This window comes from Tamandua tetradactyla, chromosome 7, assembly GCF_023851605.1.
Source record: "Tamandua tetradactyla isolate mTamTet1 chromosome 7, mTamTet1.pri, whole genome shotgun sequence".
NCBI lineage: Eukaryota > Metazoa > Chordata > Mammalia > Pilosa > Myrmecophagidae > Tamandua > Tamandua tetradactyla.
This window is the reverse complement of record NC_135333.1, coordinates 7117900-7136867: the sequence shown is the minus strand read 5'-3', so window position 1 is coordinate 7136867 and position 18968 is coordinate 7117900. Positions and strand designations below refer to the sequence as shown.

Sequence of the window (18968 nt, the reverse complement as noted above, 5' to 3'; positions counted from 1 at the left end):
TGCCACAAATCTTTACTCATATCATATTATGGAGGAGTTGATGTTAATGGATTAGATTAAATGTTCAAAAGATTAGAAATTTTCCATTATGAGATTTTCTTTTCCTTTCCCCCTACAAAATTACTTTACAGTAAAATGTAGATCATTTAAGAATCAAATTCCTTAGTGCTTATCTGAATAGCAGCAGAGCCCAATAAGCACTGAACTTAGTTCTTGTTAAAAAGCAGTACCTGTGCAATGCGTGTTTAATGCCAGCACAGCAAAGAGAGTGCTCATTCTAATTTTAAACTCCCACATTAGAATCCCTTAAAAAAATAAAAGCATTCAATCAAGTTTTTCTGGATGGTGTTATTGCTGTGCATTTGTTGGTGGGTCACTTTCTGTGCTGTGTTTGCTTTGAAGGGATCTTCCAATGTATCAACCAATATTTCTTATAGTGCCCTTTTTTTTTTTTGCTAGGATTTCCCATAGCTCTAATGCTTTATTAAGAATGCCCTCCTGGTTGTCACATTGGTTTTCTAGAGTGTCTTCATAGATATCTACAAGAAAGGCAATTAGGTAGGGAGAACTATGACTTGTTTGCAAATCAAGTAATTGATTTAACAGATTAGGGTATTTGGAAAGGCCACGATCCTGCAAAATGCCTTTCAAATAGTTTCATACACTTTCATTATGTGGTACTAGTTTGATCATTTCCAGAGTGTACTGGACTTCTCTCTCCAATACAGCAGAATTATTGTAACCGGTGGTGTTAGAAATTACAAAGTATCTTTGGTTCCAGACAGAGTTATTTCTCACATCTTCTATGAGAAGTTGGTCTACATATTGCAGCTCATTATCCCAAAGTTTAAATTCCTGGATAACCCATTGCTGATGCTGCCATGCATGGTAATTCTTTGCATTCTGTTTAAAAGTACCATCAATAAACTCAAGCTCCTGAGACAGATCTTCCAGCCATTCCACTAAGACTCACCTATGATGCCAAACTTGATAGTTTTTTGGGCCGTTCCTCAATTATTGCAGTGATATAGATCATTTCCTCATGTAGATCCTTTTGAAGGGACTTTAAGAGAACTCTCCAAAAAATGACACCCTGTATAATTAACTGCATTTAACTCAGTGGCATCTCGGGTTAATTTAAAAGCTTATTCACTTCTTTCATCACACTACAGAACAACACGGAAATAATCATAAACATCTCTAAATTTTTCACTATAAATGATTTGGACCACTGGATTGGGGCCATCGTTTTGTGGTACTGGATCTATATCAACCCATTCTGCTCTGTCCTTGTACAGGACATAGGTGGACGAGTCCAGGCTCAGAAACCCAACCTCTATAGGGGATGCTGCCACTTCTCCGCCCTCAACCTCCATCTCTTCTCCCAGTTGCTGCTGCTGGGGCAGCGGTGGGTGCGGCTGGGGTGGTGGCTGCTTGAGCTGACCAGGCTCGCTGCCCTGCACAGCCTCCTGGACCCCCTCAGTGGCCACCATCTCGCCACTAATTCTTTCTTGAACGCTTGGTAGAATTTACATGTGAAGCCATCTTCCTGGACTTTTCTTTTTTGGGAGCTTCTTGATGACTGTTTCAATCTCTTTACTTGTGATTGGTTTGCTGAGGTTGTCTATTTCTTCTTGAGTCAATGTTGGTTGATCATGCCTTTCTAAGAAGTTGCCCATTTCATATATGTTGTCTGGTTTATTAGCATATAGTTGCTCAGAGTATCCTCTCATTACCTCCTTTATTTGTGCAGGGTCAATTGTTATGTCTCCTCTTCCATTTCTGATTTTATTTATTTGCATCCTCTGTCTTTTTCTTTTTGTCAACCTAGCTAAGGTCCATCGATTTTATTGATTTTCTCAAAGAACCAACTTCTGGTTTTGTTGATTTTCTCAATTGTTTTCATGCTCTCAATTTAATTTATTTCTGCTCTAATCTTTGTTATTTCTTTCCTTTTCCTTTTCTTTGCTTTGGGTTAGTTTGCTGTTCTTTCTGTAGGTTTTCCAAATGAACAGTTAATTCCTTGATTTTTGCTTTTTCTTTTTTTAAAATATAAGCATCGAGGGCAATAAATTTCCTTCTCAGCACTGCCTTTGCTTCATCTCATAAATTTTGATATGTTGTGTTTTCATTTTCATTTACCTCAAGATATTTACTGATTTCTCTTGTAATTTCTTCCTTGACTCACTGGTTGTTAAAGAGTGTGTTGTTTAGCCTCCATATATTTGTGAATTTTCTGGCCTTCTGCCTGTTATTGATTTCCAACTTCATTCCATTATGATCCAAGAAAGTGTTTTGCATTATTTCAATCTTTTTTAATTTATGAAGGCTTACTTTGTGACCCAGCATATGGTCTATCCTTGAGAATGATCCATGAGGACTTGAATTACAGGTCTTTTTATTGTTACAATTATCAGTACACAATCAAAATTACAGCTAAACTTTATAATTTTAAAAATAAATGTTAAATATAAAATGTAATTGGAAATTTCGTTGAAGGAGGCTTTGCAGACATCAGTTCAACTTGCCCCATCATTTGGCAAAGTGGATTTTTCTTAAACTTCAGGGCAATGCACATATTAAAATACAGGATGGGTGAAAGTTTTGTTTTGTTACAGTGAACATTGTGAAATGGGAAGTGGGGAAAAGAGAACCAGCATCTTGATGCCCTATTTGCAGGCACTTTCTTAGGCAGATCAGAGTTCAAAATGGAGGCTGGTGATCCCTGCCCATGGGCCTCATGCAAAGTCTTCATCTACCCACGGGAATATACATGCCCTAGTATGAAGACCACTGGCTCCTGTGATATTAGAGTATTCATCTACAAAATGGAGAGTAATAAAACTTACCTTGCAGAGTTCTGAGGACTAAACATGATGTCTAAAGTACTTATACACTTTATGATATGCATAATCACATGGTAGTTAAATGGTTATTGCCTTCTGAATCGGTATTTGTTGTTATTGCTGCTATGATCAGTGGTAAACATATCAATGATAAGGGATAAGGAGTATTTGTTGCAAGTTCACAACAAAATATGACCATGAATAACTGATTCTGTCTGGGAATATCACAGGGTTTGTTATCATAGGATTAAATATACATTACTAAAGAATCCAACTTCCTATAAACATTACACAACTTGTCACCATTTAGGGAAATTTCTGCTTTTATAAATTGCATATTTGCTAGTTTATTGTATCTTGGGAAACCATTATCTGTGAATTCCATACCATAATGACTAAGTTGAAGTTTATTAAAAATACAGTGTCCTACATGTGTAAACCAAATGTGACTGTGCCTCAATAGCCTGTTTGGAAACTCCTCACATCAAACTGCAGTTGACCTTCCTAGAGCTAAGAATGACACTAAGATGACCCTGGAAACAAACCACATGTGAAACTATAAAATAAGAACTCTTAAAAAGGATTTTAAAATGGTCTTAAAGTATATCAACTCCCACTCAATTGTGTAGTGGTTGAGAATGTAGACTCAGCAGTCCTGGCTACGTACTTACTGCCATGTCATTAAACTTTCCATGATTGGTTTCTTCATCTATAACTTTCACAGGGCTTGGTGAAGAATGAATGAGCTAAAATATATAAAGTGGTAGTACAGTGGTGCCTGGTGCATTTTAAGTGCTACCTAAGTTGTTGCTATTACTATTATTTGTGGCAAAGGATTAGGGAGGGGCTTGGTGCATGAATCCTCACCAATCACCTCTCTTTCCCTCAAGACAAATAAAATAGTCACACAGGAATCCATAGCAAATTGAGGCCCTGTTACCTGCCTAAGCAGCTTGGCATTCCTCATCTCAGCACTTGCAACTCAGCCCAGGTCTTTGGAGATGCAGAAAGAATTTCACCCCAGGGAAAGTTGTTGGAACCCAGGGGCCTGGAGAGAAGGCCAGCAGAGACCATCCTGTGCCTTCCCATGTAAGAAAGAACCTCAGTGGGAAGTTAGCTGCCTTTCCTCTGAAGAACTAACAAAATAAATCCCCTTTTATTAAAAGCCAATCCATTTCTGTTATGTCGCATTCTGGCAGCTAGCAAACTAGAACATTTGGTCTCTTCTTCAGCCACCCAGGTTCTCCTGAAGAATTCATCAAAGACCTTCATCAGAGTGCCAGCTTACAGCCTGCCCTGTGGAGTTTGGACTTGTGCATCCCCACAATTGCACAAGACACTTTTATAAATTCTCATACTATTTACAGATATCTCACTGTTGGTTCTGTTTCCTAGAGGGCCCTAGTTACTACATGGGCCATCTCCAAAATTCAGGCCGAGTGTTTCCTTAGGTCTAAGGTACACTATTTCCCTCTGAAACCCAATAAAGTAATAATAATTATTTTGTAATTATATTACAAAAGGAAGGAGAAAAAATTAGAGAGCTAAGGAAAAATTCTTTATTAAAAGTGTTTGAGAGTTAATAGTCTCATAAATAACTACAACTCTGTTGAATTAGTGTATTTTATTGCATTGAAACCAAAGGTGTTACAAGTTTCTGCATCTGTAGAATCTGACTGCTAATGAAATCTAGAATCTCTTCTAGTTCTGAAATTCTGAGTCTATCCATACCAAAGTGCCCCATTTTTTACTAGAGTATCAGATTTTCACCAACAATGTTTTTATTCAAACATTGTTTTCATGATTATGTACCTAACGGCAGACAAGGCAGAAAAAACATGTTCAGTTGGTTGAAACCTTTACTTCATCAAAAGCTTGTTTCTCTTACGATCAATCTATTTTCTTTTCAATCTTTTTCCCCTATGGATGTCTAGTTTTTTTCCTAATCTAGATAAGAGTTTCACTTTATTTTCCATCTCACTGGAGCTTTATTCTGATGGGTCATGAAGAATGTATATAAGCATGGTATTAGAAATCTACTAAGGACACTACTGAATGAGCAAATGCTTCATGATAGCAGAAATGAATCTTTTACTTCCACATGATTAGGCAAAAATTCATCTTGGTTTGACAACCACATATACCCAGGAACCCTGTGCCCCTCATGTGATCCACATTTCATCAACCATTTAATCTATGGAACAAATTTATTTTTAAAAACCCTATTTATTTGTGGAAAACTGTTGGTGGCCAGGATTGAATTGTGAACCAGATGTTGGGAAAATTTTTGTGGGACCCTTTAGGAAAATGAGTCTTAAAAAATATTACCCAGGTAATTTAGCACAGGGGCTTGGAATTTGTGACCACCAACTCTCCCTCTCTCCTATTCTTTCTTATCTATCACTTAATATCCAACAAATATTTATCAAAGCACTTATTTTATAAGCACTGGAGACTGAATTGTATTCAGAGATATAATCGCCACCCAGAATTAGAGTCATTCACCTTGTAAATATTGTCAAACTTCTATCTGCCATGGATTTTGTAGAGAGCTGCATCTCCTGGTAGAAATTCCCTTCTAGGCCCTAACATAAGACCTTCAGGGAGAAAGGGCCCTGGCCATAGGTGAATAGGAACCAGGGCTGTTTCTGGGAACAGAATCATCTGTTCGTGTGGGATCCAGTATGAGATTGTAAGTAAGTTGACCTTTAACACTCAGCAGTTAGTGTATTAGTTTAATCAGAACATTTACTCTTACTTGTCTTAATCCTCGACATATAACTATTAAGGAAGCCAACCCAATTGCTCTTGAGAATTCTTCAAGGAGGAACCCCAAAGATTTGAGCAAGGCTCCTGTACATGACTACTAGTTCAGCATTTAAAGCTGGTTTCATTGAAAAACTAAAGGTTTTGAAAGAGATGAAGGCAAAGAACTTTAAATTCTAAAACAATCCCAAATGCCTTCTTACTGTAAATTTCCACCATCCCTCAATGATGTTATAGAAATAAGGGAAAGAGAGAATGGTTATACCATGGAATCACTTGACAGTTGAGCAGACTGCTTGTTAGAATTGACTTCTGCCAACAGGAGGACCAAGGGGATAAGTTGAATTTGAGAGATGGTTCACACCAAGGAACCAGCGGGTGCATTTACAGAAGACATTTAACACAGTTCTCTTGGCTTGGGGCCAACAGTACATTCCTTTTGTATTGTTTTAGCACAGTAAGCACTGGATTTAACTGTTTGGAAGTTTTCATTGGTTAACCTTCTGTGTACCAAAGTGGTTTAAAGAATCTGGAGGTCTTCCCAACCACCTCTCCACCTATGATCTCATGCTCTCCATTCTAGGTTGCCTCTCAGGCACCCTGTAGTGGAGTAATATATTGCCTTATAAGATAGAAGATCAAACCAGAGTAATACTTCAAATCTGTGTGTTGAATCAACTTCTGTTAGTATGCATAGCTGTAAAGTTAAGACACATTTGTTTGAGATGATTTTGGGAAATGATTTGTATTTGGAGGTATTTAAGTGAAGAGCATAATTTTGGAATTTTTAAATTCCCAATAGCCATCTCTGCTAGAATACCAAATTAAACAGCTCATACAATCAGTCAAGGAATTCTTCCTCTGAATATAAACTAGTCTGTTCCAAAGCTCTTACTGTATGAGTTCAAAATATTGACATAATCAAGACTTCTTTTTGGACTATCTACACACATTGGCAAGATTATACATTGATACCTATCATAACCTCCCAACCCCCAACCAGGACCATTTCAGCCAATCCTAAAGAACACCTAGGGCAATTTATAAGATTCCAAAAAGTTCCAGGCACTAGAGCAACTTGCCAGAAACCTACAACCTCCAGATGGGTCCCTGGACCAGATAAGTCCTGAAACCTAGCCCAGCCTCTCCAGAACATCAGATAGTTCCATCTCCCTACCCCATATTAGTGACAGATCCTTCCAATATAAAAAATTTAGAGTTGCCATAGCCCAAACAACCCCAATGAGAGGTATGGAAAGATCAAAGGTGATGATGGAATTATACATAGAAGATAGGACTTAACAAATGAATGTGAATGCTGACTCATTAAATTAATATCTCTTTTAGTGTCCAGTATTTTAGAGCAGCTAGAAGTAAAAACCTAAAATTGTGAAATTGTAACCTATGTCAAAGTCTGAAATATGTTCTGCAACTAATTGCAATGCTGTGCTTGGAAATGTATAACTTTTATGTATATATGTTATTGTTCACTAAAAAGAAGGAAAAAAAGTCAATTATGATGATGAAAAAGTATTTAATCCCTCTAGCCTCCTATATTCTGGAGCAGCTAGAAGGGAAAATATGAGAGGATCACATGGTAGCCCATGACAAACTCTGGGATCTATCCTGTAACCACTTTTTGAAGAGTGCTTTGAAAACTATTGCTTTTTTATTTCTTTGCTTTGTGTATATGTTATACTATACAATAAAAAAAGTTTTAAAATGCCAAAAAAAAAAAGATTACATAATGAATGTGCATGCTTGGTAAACTAATTATCTACCCAGTCCTAAAATGTGGCACTATGGCAAACAGGTCTTTACAGTCTGGGAGATATTCACTTACTTCTCCATCACAGCAATCCCATACTGTAGCCAACCTGGTTAGGAAAGTTAGCATGTCCAAATATTTAAAATCATTCTGGGCTGTTTAGTGTAGAATTCTTGGGTTTGCCAGCTGAGCCACTCTGCCAAGAAATAAAGCAAGCCTAGCAAAAGGGTTCCATCCTACACTCTACTGTGGTTGTAAGGCTCAATGGCACCCCCTAAAAGCACTAAGTGCCACTTCCACCCTCATTCTTCTCTGCCAACCTTGAAATGTAATGCTTTATTTCAACATAGGAAAGTTCAGTGCCTGGCCTGAAAATCTGTCCAATTTAAATCTTGATTCTTTTCTGGTACAGGCCTGCTTCTCACTTTGATTTAGCAGTGTGAACCTCTGGCCTCTCTGCTCTCTAGTGTGCATACTTGCTTAGGAAATAAAGTTCCATTTCACTCCAAATGTCTTCTTCCCTACATATCCATTACGCCTGGCCTTTGTGCTGTTCCTGGTCTGGGTATTTTAAGTATTGTGGGAGTGCAGGGTGCTGGGGCAAGTCCTGGGGAACTAGCTGCTCAGATCCTGGGAACTAGCTGCAGGGAAAGGGTGAGTCTGAGTCAGGATAGAATAGGGCATCAAGGCTGTGATCCCTGGTCTTCTGTTCAGCTCTGAAAGAGTTAACAGACAACTACAAGTCCCTTGTTTCTTATCTAGCTCCAAAGGAACTAATATAGAGCTACAAACTTCCTGGAACAAAAATTTCTCTAAAGCCCCCAAACCTCCCCAAACCATTGAAACGTCCCCAAACCACAAAAACTTGTAGAATTCTGGGCCTAAAGCAAACTCTTAGTTAATTATGGGAAGCATAGGCTCATAAAGATTGTTAACCATTTGCCCAAAGACAAATTTTAGGTTTATGACAGCAAACCTCAAGCTATGTATCTCCTCCACTCGCTATCTCCTTCTAAAACCTCCTACAACAAAGAAAATACCTGTCTGGCACCCAAAGACCACCAGGGGAAACTGCATAAAAAAGACACCTAGTATTCAAAGGTTACTATGGAAATCCGCTACCTACAAGACTTCCTATAAAACTAGCTAAACCCAACCCACTCAGTGCTTGTCCCTCCCTTGGGCATGTCTGCATTAACCTCTTTAACGTGTACTCTCTCTCTCCTTCTCTTTAATAAACTTTACTACTTATTCCTACTGGCTCTCTCATCTCTAAATTCTTTTAGTTTTTGGGACCAATGAACCTGGATCGGTAATCAATTGGCATCATTTCCAGCAGGGGACCGGTTACAATTCCAATCAAAGCAAACCATTCCTTTGACCTGGGGAGTCTGTCATGAAGCAGTCTTGGTTAAAGTAATCTCAGAAAATAAGAGATTAATGTGTTAATGGATATGCTTCTGGGGATTTACCTCTCTGGTAAACCAGGGTCCACTGGGCACCCCCTTTTACTTCCTCAAAGCCCCAAAGGCTGTGCCATTCTTTGCTTTCCTAATCTGCTGTCACCTATTACCATGCACAGTCTTCCCCCTCACAGTGAAATGCCACTGGTACAGCGCTCCTGCTTTCCTGCCCATCCGCTTCACCTACCTACCTACAAGTTAAGCCCGGGGGTCCTTTTCCCGCCCTCCTTCTCTCCTTTCCTTCCTCATTTCTTCCCTCCCTTCCTTCTTTCCTTTCTGTTTAGATTTTACCAGTTTCAGTCTAAGAAAAGAGGAAGTTTGAAAAATAACAGCAAGAATGAAATTATAGGCATTCCAGGAGTCTTATGACATCCTCATAAGATGAATCTGCATTTCTTCACTTCCCATTCTTAGGTTATTCTGAAAGTGTGATGGAGTTATTCAACATATAACTTCCAGGACCAGAGTCCTGGCTCCTTTATTTAGTAGTTGCATGACCTTAGGCAAGTGTATTAGTTAGGCTTCTCTAGAGAAACAGGAGCAACAGGAAATATTCGTAAATATAAAATTTGTAAAAGTGTCTCACGTAATCGTGGGAATGTAGAGTCCAAAATCCACAGGGCAGGCTGTGAAGCTGATGACTCTGATGGGCATCTGGATGAACTCCACAGGAGAGGCCGAAGCAGAAAAAGAGAGCCTGTCTCTTCTGATTCCTCCTTAAAAGGCTTCCAGTGATTAGATTAAGCATCACTCATTAAAGAAGACACTCCCCTTGGCTGATTACAAATGGAATCAGCTGTGGATGTAGCCAACGTGATCATAATTTAATGCTATGAAATGTCCTCATAGCAAAAGACAGACCAGCACTTGCCCAACCAGACAAACAGGCATCACCACCTGGCCACGTTGACAAATGAACCTGACCATGGCAGCAAGTGACTGAACATCTCTGTGGCTCAGTTTCCTCATCTATAAAGTGGGGATAAAAAAAGTACCAACCTCATAGGGATGAGTGAAGAGTGAACACATGTAACATATGTGAACATGTGATGTAGTAAATGCGATGTATTATTATTGCTATTATTATTATTGCTTTTACTATTATCACTACTACTGCTATTACTTTTTTTAATTGTGCAAAAATAGCATATATACAAAGAAGCAGTAAATTTCCAAATGTACCTCCAAGTACATTTTAACAAGCAGTTACACAACAGTATTAATACTTTTAAAATTCTGGAAATCCCATAACCCATTTGATTTTAATATGACTTTTCCTCCTGAGGGAAGAACTGATTAATTGAGTCAAGTGGAACAAAAGATACTATTCAAGTGTCGTAATATTTACATCTTAAAGGCACTTTAGAATACCTACCACAGTAACAGAAAGTCTAATTAGGTTATGCTCTGACTAGGCTTTTCCTTGAAAACACGACTTAAAAGCGCAACCTCAACAGGGGTGGTAGGCAAAAAAAAATGTTTTTTGACTCAAATCATACAATATAGGTAGCTGCTATTTCAGCCAGTTATGGGGATTTAGGGAGGGGTTGGTGTTTTAGTTTTTTATACTTAGGCTGCTCAAGCAAACACCATGAAATGGGTTGGGTTAAATGACAGGAATTTATTCACTCATGGCTTGAGGCTGGATAAAAGTCCAATCAAGGTGTCATCAAGGCGATGCTTTCTTTTCCAAGACTGTGGTGCTCTGGGACTGGTGGCTGGAGATCTTTGGTCCTTAGCTTGTCACATGACAAGGCACATGGCAGTGTTCTCCTCATCTCCCCCTTCTCTTTTGGGTTCTGTTGATGTTCAGCTTCTTGCTTCCTGTGGCTTTCTTTCTCTCTGCCATAATTTCATTCCGATTATAAAGGACTCCAATAATAGAATGAAGACCCATCCTGATTGGGCGTGACCACACCCAACTGAAGTAATGTCATCAAAAGTTCCTACTTGCAATGGTTCACACCCACAGGAATGGGTTAGATTTGAGAACATGTTTTCCTGGGGTACACAGCTTCAAACCACCACAGATGATTAGCCCAGCTCTAGCAATGGAAACCGGATTCCCCAAGTAAAAGGACATCTTACACTTTTAAATACCCTTGGCATTTAATTTCTTGATATTCTCAATAAGCATTTCTTCATCCCTGTGTTAATTTTTCTATTTTGTGATGTCAGAATGAAAAAAAATACAACTTCATATGAGTGAGCCTCAGAACAAAGTTTATCATCTAATTAACAATTTTATCAGTAGTGCTTTCTCAAAAGAATTACTGACACACAGCCTTATAGAGTTCAGATTACTGAAGTTTGGAGAGCTAAGAATAGTAGTCTTCTTTCTTCATTCAATCTCATAAAGTCATTTTTTCTACTCAGAGTAAAGTATCTTTATTGTAGAAACATGGAGGTTTAGCTTTGATGATTCCCTGGGTGATTTTCTGTCCTAAGGCCTCAATAACATTTTATTGCTATCATAAAGGTAATGTTTTCTAACAGTATTCTGTGTTCAGTCAAACCATTGATGCATATTTTGAAAATTGCTTCTTTGTTAGCTGTGACCAGGTAAACCTGGCCAGGTAGGCCCGAAACTGCTTGATATCTCATTTATAAAGGTGAGATGGCCTGAGAAGGCAGGCAGTGCTGGCGAGGGCCACTCTTGACAGGAGGCCATGCTGTTCATCAAAGTGGATAGGACCATGTCTGACTAATCCTTCAGGGGCTGGTGCAGTGCTTGCCCTCTAGTGCTATTTGTTGAATGAATGAAGCTTTTGGAAAGTTTCCAATGGTGCCTGCCCCTCCCCCTGGAACACTTTCTAATTAAATAGGAAAGGGTTAATTTGGAGCAAAATATCACTTCCATAGTTAATTTGCTTGTTAAAAGTTCAGTTGTCTTAGCCAAGAATTGGTAAAACAATATCCATTATGTATTTTTCTGTTGAATGGTGTGTAAAAGGACCTTTTGTTTTCATGAATAGAAGTAAAAATGGATTCATCAAAGAACTGAGCAGAATTTTGCTTCTAGCTACAGGGAGTGTGTTTGACTTGGTCTGGGTTTTTAAATTGCAATAAGCTACAGTGACAATGAGGCTTCATCACCATGAATTGAGTAAAGTCATAATATATGTTTTTGGGACCAACATATATCATGTTCCTGGAAGAAGTAAAGAAAGTCTTTTTCACAAATAGGTGATAGGTGGCTGGGGGTAGGCAGATGGGGAGTATAGAGGAAGCAAATCAAGAAATTTAAGCTGGCTTAAATCAATAATTTGATTTGGTTGTGATTTTGTATCACTCTAGCAGATATATGAAAGATGAACTGGAAATATGGAATGGGGCATAAAGGGAAACCAGGGGTGGGAGACCAGTTAAGATTATGACAATAGACTAGGAAAGAACAGATGAGTCCCTGAAGGGGGAGGGCTGGTAGCGTAGGAGGACGGGGCCAACAGAATTGAAGGCAATAGGGTATGGTCACGGAAAGTAAGGCAAAGTCAAGCTTGAATTCCCAGTTTATTTGAGTAAATGGACATTCTCCACTGAAAAGAGTAATTTAAGAGAGAAAGCAGATATTGAGGAGGAAATAATGTCTGCCATTATAGATGTAATGTGTTTGAAGCACCTATGGGATATTTTAGTGGAAAGTTTCCATGTTCAGCACTTTCCATGTTTGTGGAAAGTTGCATATATGCGTGTGAATATAAGAGGCAGAGAGGGCTAAGAAACAAAATCATGGCTCACCTGCTTGAGGTGGTAATTGAAACTAGAGGGATTTAGTATAGCCTGAGAAGAGTCGGGAAGGAAAATACAATCCTGAGGCCACCAATATTTAATGAGACAGACAAGGAAGAGGAGTCAACAAAGGAGATGAAAAGGAAAAATAAAAAATATAGCAAAGAACCAGGAGAGAATGGTGTCTTAGAAGCCAAGTGAGGAATGAGGGTTTTTTGTTTGTTTTTTTTAGGAACGTCTTTGCCTTTATTAAAATGTTTAAAATTAAATGAAGATGCTAATAATGACATTTTACCCATGTAATAATAATGGGTATACAAGTATTGATTTCCATTTATTATTCCTTGCTCAATAAGTACTCTCTCCCCATGCCACCAAAATACTTGCAAATTCACATTGCTTTATTGGAGCTGACATTCATGGAAAGAGACCCTCCTGTCCCCCAATCTGCTTTGGTTTCCAAATGTTCAGTGCCTTTCTGATTGATGACTTGGCACTTTAGACTTTTTCTTTTTAAATTTTTTATTAATAAAATCAATCAACATACAACACAAACATTCTTAACATATGAACATTCCATACTTGGTGTGCAATCAATGGCTCACAGTATCATCACATAGTTGTATATTCAACACCATGATCATTTCTCAGAATATTTACATCACTCCAGAAAAAGAAATAAAAAGAAAAAAGAAAAAACTCATACATACCATACCCTTTACCCCTCCCTCTCATTGACCACTAGTATTCCCCTCTACCCTATTTATTTTAACATTTGTTCCTCCTATTACTTATTTATTTTTAATCCATATTTTTTACTCATTTGTCCATAGGGAGGAATGAGTTTTAACATTAAACATGGCAGAAAGAAATTTTTCCCTGGTCCTTACTTCCACCCAGCATCCTCTGAATCCCCTGGGAAGTGTATTCCTGGGTGTCCTTGGGGGTATTGCACCTGTGTTTCTCTCCTGTGGAATTCTCTGGCTTTTCTGGGTACCACAATTCTCTCCTGAGCCTGGTGGGCCCTCCTCCATCCGCATGACTGTGGCTCCTTTGTACCTGGCCGGCAAGTACCTGCTCCTCATTCTCTGTTGGCTGACGCCCAGAGCAGTCAAGGTGTCAAAGCCTCACAGTGATTTGTGACAGAGTGAAGGAGCCTAGGTCCCTCCCCTTTGTGCCACAGTTTGTTGGAGCAGTATTATTTGTTGGAGTGACCTCAAAGTTTGGGGAAGTCATTGGGGGATGATTCAAGAAACATTCACTAAACCATGCTGAAATTTCCCTACTCCTCTCCTGTTATAGATTGAATCCGATCCCTTACAAAGACCTGGTCAAGTCCCAATTCCCGGTCCTGTTGATGTGAATGCATTTGTAAATAGGTTCCTTGAAGATGTTATTAAAATGAGGCCAAACACAATCAGGATGGGCCTTCATACAATATGACTAGCATGCAGATAAGCAAATCAAGTTTGGATACAGTAAGAGACACAGACAGAAAGAGACAGGTGGCCATGCGAGGGCTATAGAAACTGAGTTATGGATTGCCCTCAAACCACCATGAGAATACTACAAGCTTCACAGAAAGCATGATCCTGCTGACACCTTGATTTTGAATTTCAAAGCCTCCAAAACTGTGAGACAATAAATTCCAGTGGGTTAAGCCAACCAGTCTGTTGTACTTGATCAGCCCTGGTAAACTAAGACACTCCCAATGGGTACATCTAGTTTTCTTGATAATTTTTTATGCCTGGTTCCTTTGCTCCAAATGAGCCCTATCCTGGGAGGTCCCTGCAAATATGATTTCTGTAAAAAGACCCCTCCAATTCCCCTGACATGCCCAAATACACTTCAGTCTCAGAAGCTCCTCAAATCCCATGCAATAATCTGTCTTTCAGGTCTGCCATTTTGTAAATATTTTTGAACCTCACCAGTGGACATGAGAGCTCTTTGCTACACAAGATTGTGGATGTGTATGGATAAAGATATGGCTGTAGTAATCAAAAGGTCATTAGTCACCTCTACCAGACACTTTCATTGGAGTCAGACTGTAGTGAGTCATTGAATCAAATGAGAAATTAAAAGTTACAGCAGCAAGAACCGGCAACTCTTTCAAGAGGCTTGGCTATGAAGGAAAAGGGAAAGATAAGATGTAGGTAACTATAGACAACTACAAAATTGAGGAAATTTTTGGTCTTTTTCTAAGATGGTGGAAATTTAAATGAAAGGCAAACATTATTATATTCTAATTTTTTCAATTTACATTCCTTTCCATTTTTGTGGTCCAATTGGCTCTTTTATGTTGTTATTATTTTGAGTCTATGGCAAACATATGATGATCATCTGTAAGGTACACAAATCCAACCGCTAAACTCTTGACCACTTCGACCCCATCAGTGTTCTGTATTCTTGCAGGAGAGGGAAGGCTCTGAGGCCAGTCGGGGAATGGAGCTTGGATGGATGGTGGAATGGGTAGCAGGATCCCTAGCTCCATGGAGACTTTCTATGGGGAACCGTCCATCCCTAAATCAAGCTAAGAAGAGAGCAGGGCTCCAGAGTTCTTTTTGTCATTTTTGCTATCACTGAGGAGATGCATGAAATATTGCCTTGATGGGCTCACGGACAAAAGTCCTCACTGGCTAAGGTCAGCTTCTGCCTTTCCTGGTCTCTCCCTTTTCTCCTCTTCCTTACAAACCACAGACTCTTGCATTTCAGCAGGGTGCTGCTCATTTTGCCTCACTCGAACTTTTTTCCTGTGGAGACAGTTTTGGTCTTTTTTAAAAAACAATTTTAAGCCTTAAAAAAAAAATCAGGATAAAATTCATGTAAAATAAAATTAACCCACTTTAATCCCTTTAAAGTGTACAGGTCAGTGGTTTTTCTTATATTCATAACATTGTGCAACCGTTATCCAATCCCAAAACATTTTCACTTTGATCGTTTAAGCTCAGAATATGAACAGAAGGGATGGACCACATAAAAATAAACAAAAGTTCCCAGCATACTAGACTCAGTCACACTTTGGGAAGCAATTTCCCTTATTTTGTATTTTCCATTTCTAACAGTTTTCATCCTTAAGGGCTATATAATCGTAAAGAAAGGTTTTACTGTATTTATAGTATTTCATTTATTTATTCATTTATTCCATTTCATTCACTCAGCATATTTAATATCTTTTCTAGGTCAGGTACTCTGCTAGGGTTGATGATACAGAAGTGAATGAGCAAGCAAGGCCCCACCCTCTGGGATTTGCAGTCCAGCAGGGAAGACAATTAGTGATCAAATAAATGCTATTGTGATAAGTGCTGTAGGAGTAAATAAGAAGACACTAAGTCTGGGGGGATCAAGTGAGACTTCTCTGAGGAAGTGGTATTAAAGATAAGATTTGACAGCTGAGTAGGATGAGCTAGGGAAAGATTGTGTGTCCACTGCGAGTGTAGCTGGGGCGAGGAAGTGGATGTGTGGATATGGATAGGCGCAAAGGGAACAGCAAATTCTGATGACCTTTGGGACCTAGAAGAAATCCACTTGGCTTCAGGAGCTGTGGGAGAACAGAGCAAGATGAAGCAAGGAGGAAGAGCAGGAAGTAATCCAGGCAGGGCCTTGTAGGTCGTGTCAACAATTTGGGACTTCATCTTCAAAATGGGAATCTATTGAAGATGTTAGTGCTGGGAAAGGCAGGATCCAGGAGCCGTATAGACAAAGGAATGGAAGGTGGTGGGAACTGACGCACGGAGATCAGCTGAGAACATTGTAGGGTGAGAAAGGACGGCTGCTTGTATTAGGATGATGCATCAAGGATGGAGAGGAGTAGAATAATTTAAGAGATTTCTGGGAGGTGGAATAGCAGGGAAGGAGAGAGCGATCTTAAGGGTGACATAAGCAAGTAAGTGAATGGTAACATAGGAAATAAGTTTGGAAGGAAAGATCATGAGTTCAATTTAGTACAGGTTGAAGCATCCATGCGGAGATGTCAAATTGACTGACAGGGATGTCTGGTATTCCAGAGGACAAGTCTAGTCCTGAAATGTAGTGTTGGGAGAGATAGAAAGGACCTGTGAAACTGCCTTCACATACAGATATTAAGGCATCTGAAACACTTTGCTGGATTGTTTACTTACCTCCTAGGTCAATGATTCTTAATTTTTTTCTGTCTATTCCTGGACCATATGTGCAGCTCTCTCACCTACAGTGTCTCTCATTGTGCACAGTGATTCTCCTGAGTCCAGGCTCCTAGAGGGCAGGAACTCTGCTGCATATTTTTGCATACCTAGTGTCCAGTACACATTTTAGGAGCTGCTAGGACTCAATAAATGATTAATGACTGACCAACAGAACACAATAAATGATTAATGACTGACCAACAGAACACAAGTCAATGATTGTGTTGGATACTACATGAAAACACCAACTGGAGAGAGTGGTTGACATCAATCTTTAATACCCATTACTATAGTTAAAAATAATTTTTTCATGTATGAGGAAAATATAAAATCATTAGGTGACCAAAACTAAGGCAGCTTAAAAAAGAACAGCACACAGACATCTAAAACTAGAATGTCACAAAGATTCAGTAGTTTCAAAGCATTGCCTTCATCAGCTGACAAAATATCCACTGTGAAGCTTCTGAGGGCATGTCCCCCCCCAAAAATGATCACCAGACTGCCATATAAAACAAGAGAGCCTGGCTCGGCTCAGGGAGTGGTGAGAAACTCATCTCTTAAATTTCCAGAAGATTTGATAAGTTCAATCATTTCATTTAAAGTTGCACTGTCAAGTCTGCTTCAATCTCTTTAATTCGAATGTGGCGATGATTTCTACAAGGTATTCCCAGCTAAATGTGACCATCAGATCGATCCGGCTAAGAAGACATACCCATTCTTCCTCCATAGCTGCAGAAAATAGGAGCACAGATTCTCCTCTGCCTTAGTCCATTCTAGTTGGATGAGCACCACCAGGTCCACTCTGCCCAGATCCCCAAGTGAGATAGCGCATGGTCCAGCATCATGGTGACAATCCTCTAAACACAGGGGAAGCAAGATTTTCCCTCATTTATTTTATAATATGTGTATTTGCACAGGGTTCAGAAGGTGGAGTTTGACAGAGAAGTCCTACGTAGAAAATCATGCTATAAACAAGGCAAAGGTTTCTCAGTCCCTTCTCTGGGCATGTGTTTCAGTTACAAGGGTAGAAAACAGTTTCATTGTTATTAGTCCAAAGTGCCATGAAAAATGAAAACTAATCCAACAAACTGCTTCTTCCCAATTAACCAAACAAAGGAGACATTTGCCCCTGGCAGTGAGGGAGAAGGCCAAACACACATAAAGGAAATCTGATTCACAAAATGAATGAAGAGCCCTAAACAAGCCATACAAAGAGTAAAAGCATAGACCCAAAGGAAGGGAAAATTATAGAACAGGGAGGACAGAAGTATGAAAAAAAAATGTTCCAAGGAGGATAGTCTGCTCAAAACTAAATCAAACATTTATTGTTTAAAAAAGAAAAGAAAGGGAGAAAAAAGCTACTAGAACTTAGCTATGAATATCGTATTTAAAAGAATTTTTTTAGTATTATATATTTAGAGGAATGGGAAAAGATTAGTGCTCTCGGTCAATGATTGCTGTAACCAAGGGGAATGAATCCCTTTGCCTTTTTATGTAACAGTAATGTTTATTATGACTCCTTCCTCAATGTTAAAGACTGTGCATTGTTAAATTGAAAGGGAGAAGGAACAAACATCCACAAATGGCTAGCTTTAAATCCACATGAAGAAGAAGTCCCATTGATTGTTTCAAAATAATCCCTAGAGTACGGAACTGTTCTTAGAATTGATGGATCCTAAGTTGGGTCTGCATTATGCCAGCCTCATTCCCTCATATTTCCCAAAGTGTAAGTGATATAATCAACTGCACGCTTCCTGTCTTCTAGTGGGGATGCTAGATTATTAATTAGCTGATTAATAGAAAATTGGTTATAGGATGGCAACCAGACCAGAAAGGATGTGTTTGTAGATTTTGTGACCCACCAGAGGGCAGTAACACACAAAAATTACTATTAAGGAAAACCTGGGAGCAGCAGTCTTTTGTCTATTATGAATTTTCAGTTACTGAATAATTATTATTTAGTGCCACAAAAATGGGGGACTTGTTCATACAAGTTATGTTTTGAGCATCGGTGGGCAACCCTGGTGCAAAATTTACAGGCTAACAATTTAAAATCTTATAATCTAAAATAATATATGCCTTATTTGACTCTCCCTTCTTTGTGAGTCTTTCTCTCTGTGTATGTATGTGTCCTGGGTATGTGTTTTTTTTCTTTTCTTTCCCTTGCCTTGCATATAGTAATTTGTTATTGCAACCAATAAAATCGACATTACATAAAACCTCATCATGTAATATT

The 18968-nt window shown here is 38.9% G+C and overlaps 1 pseudogene; it reads right to left on the bottom strand.

Moving 5' to 3' along the window:
• Positions 1-348: 348 nt before the first annotated feature.
• LOC143689470 (protein farnesyltransferase/geranylgeranyltransferase type-1 subunit alpha pseudogene) lies at positions 349-1493 on the bottom strand (annotated as a pseudogene).
• Positions 1494-18968: the final 17475 nt, after the last annotated feature.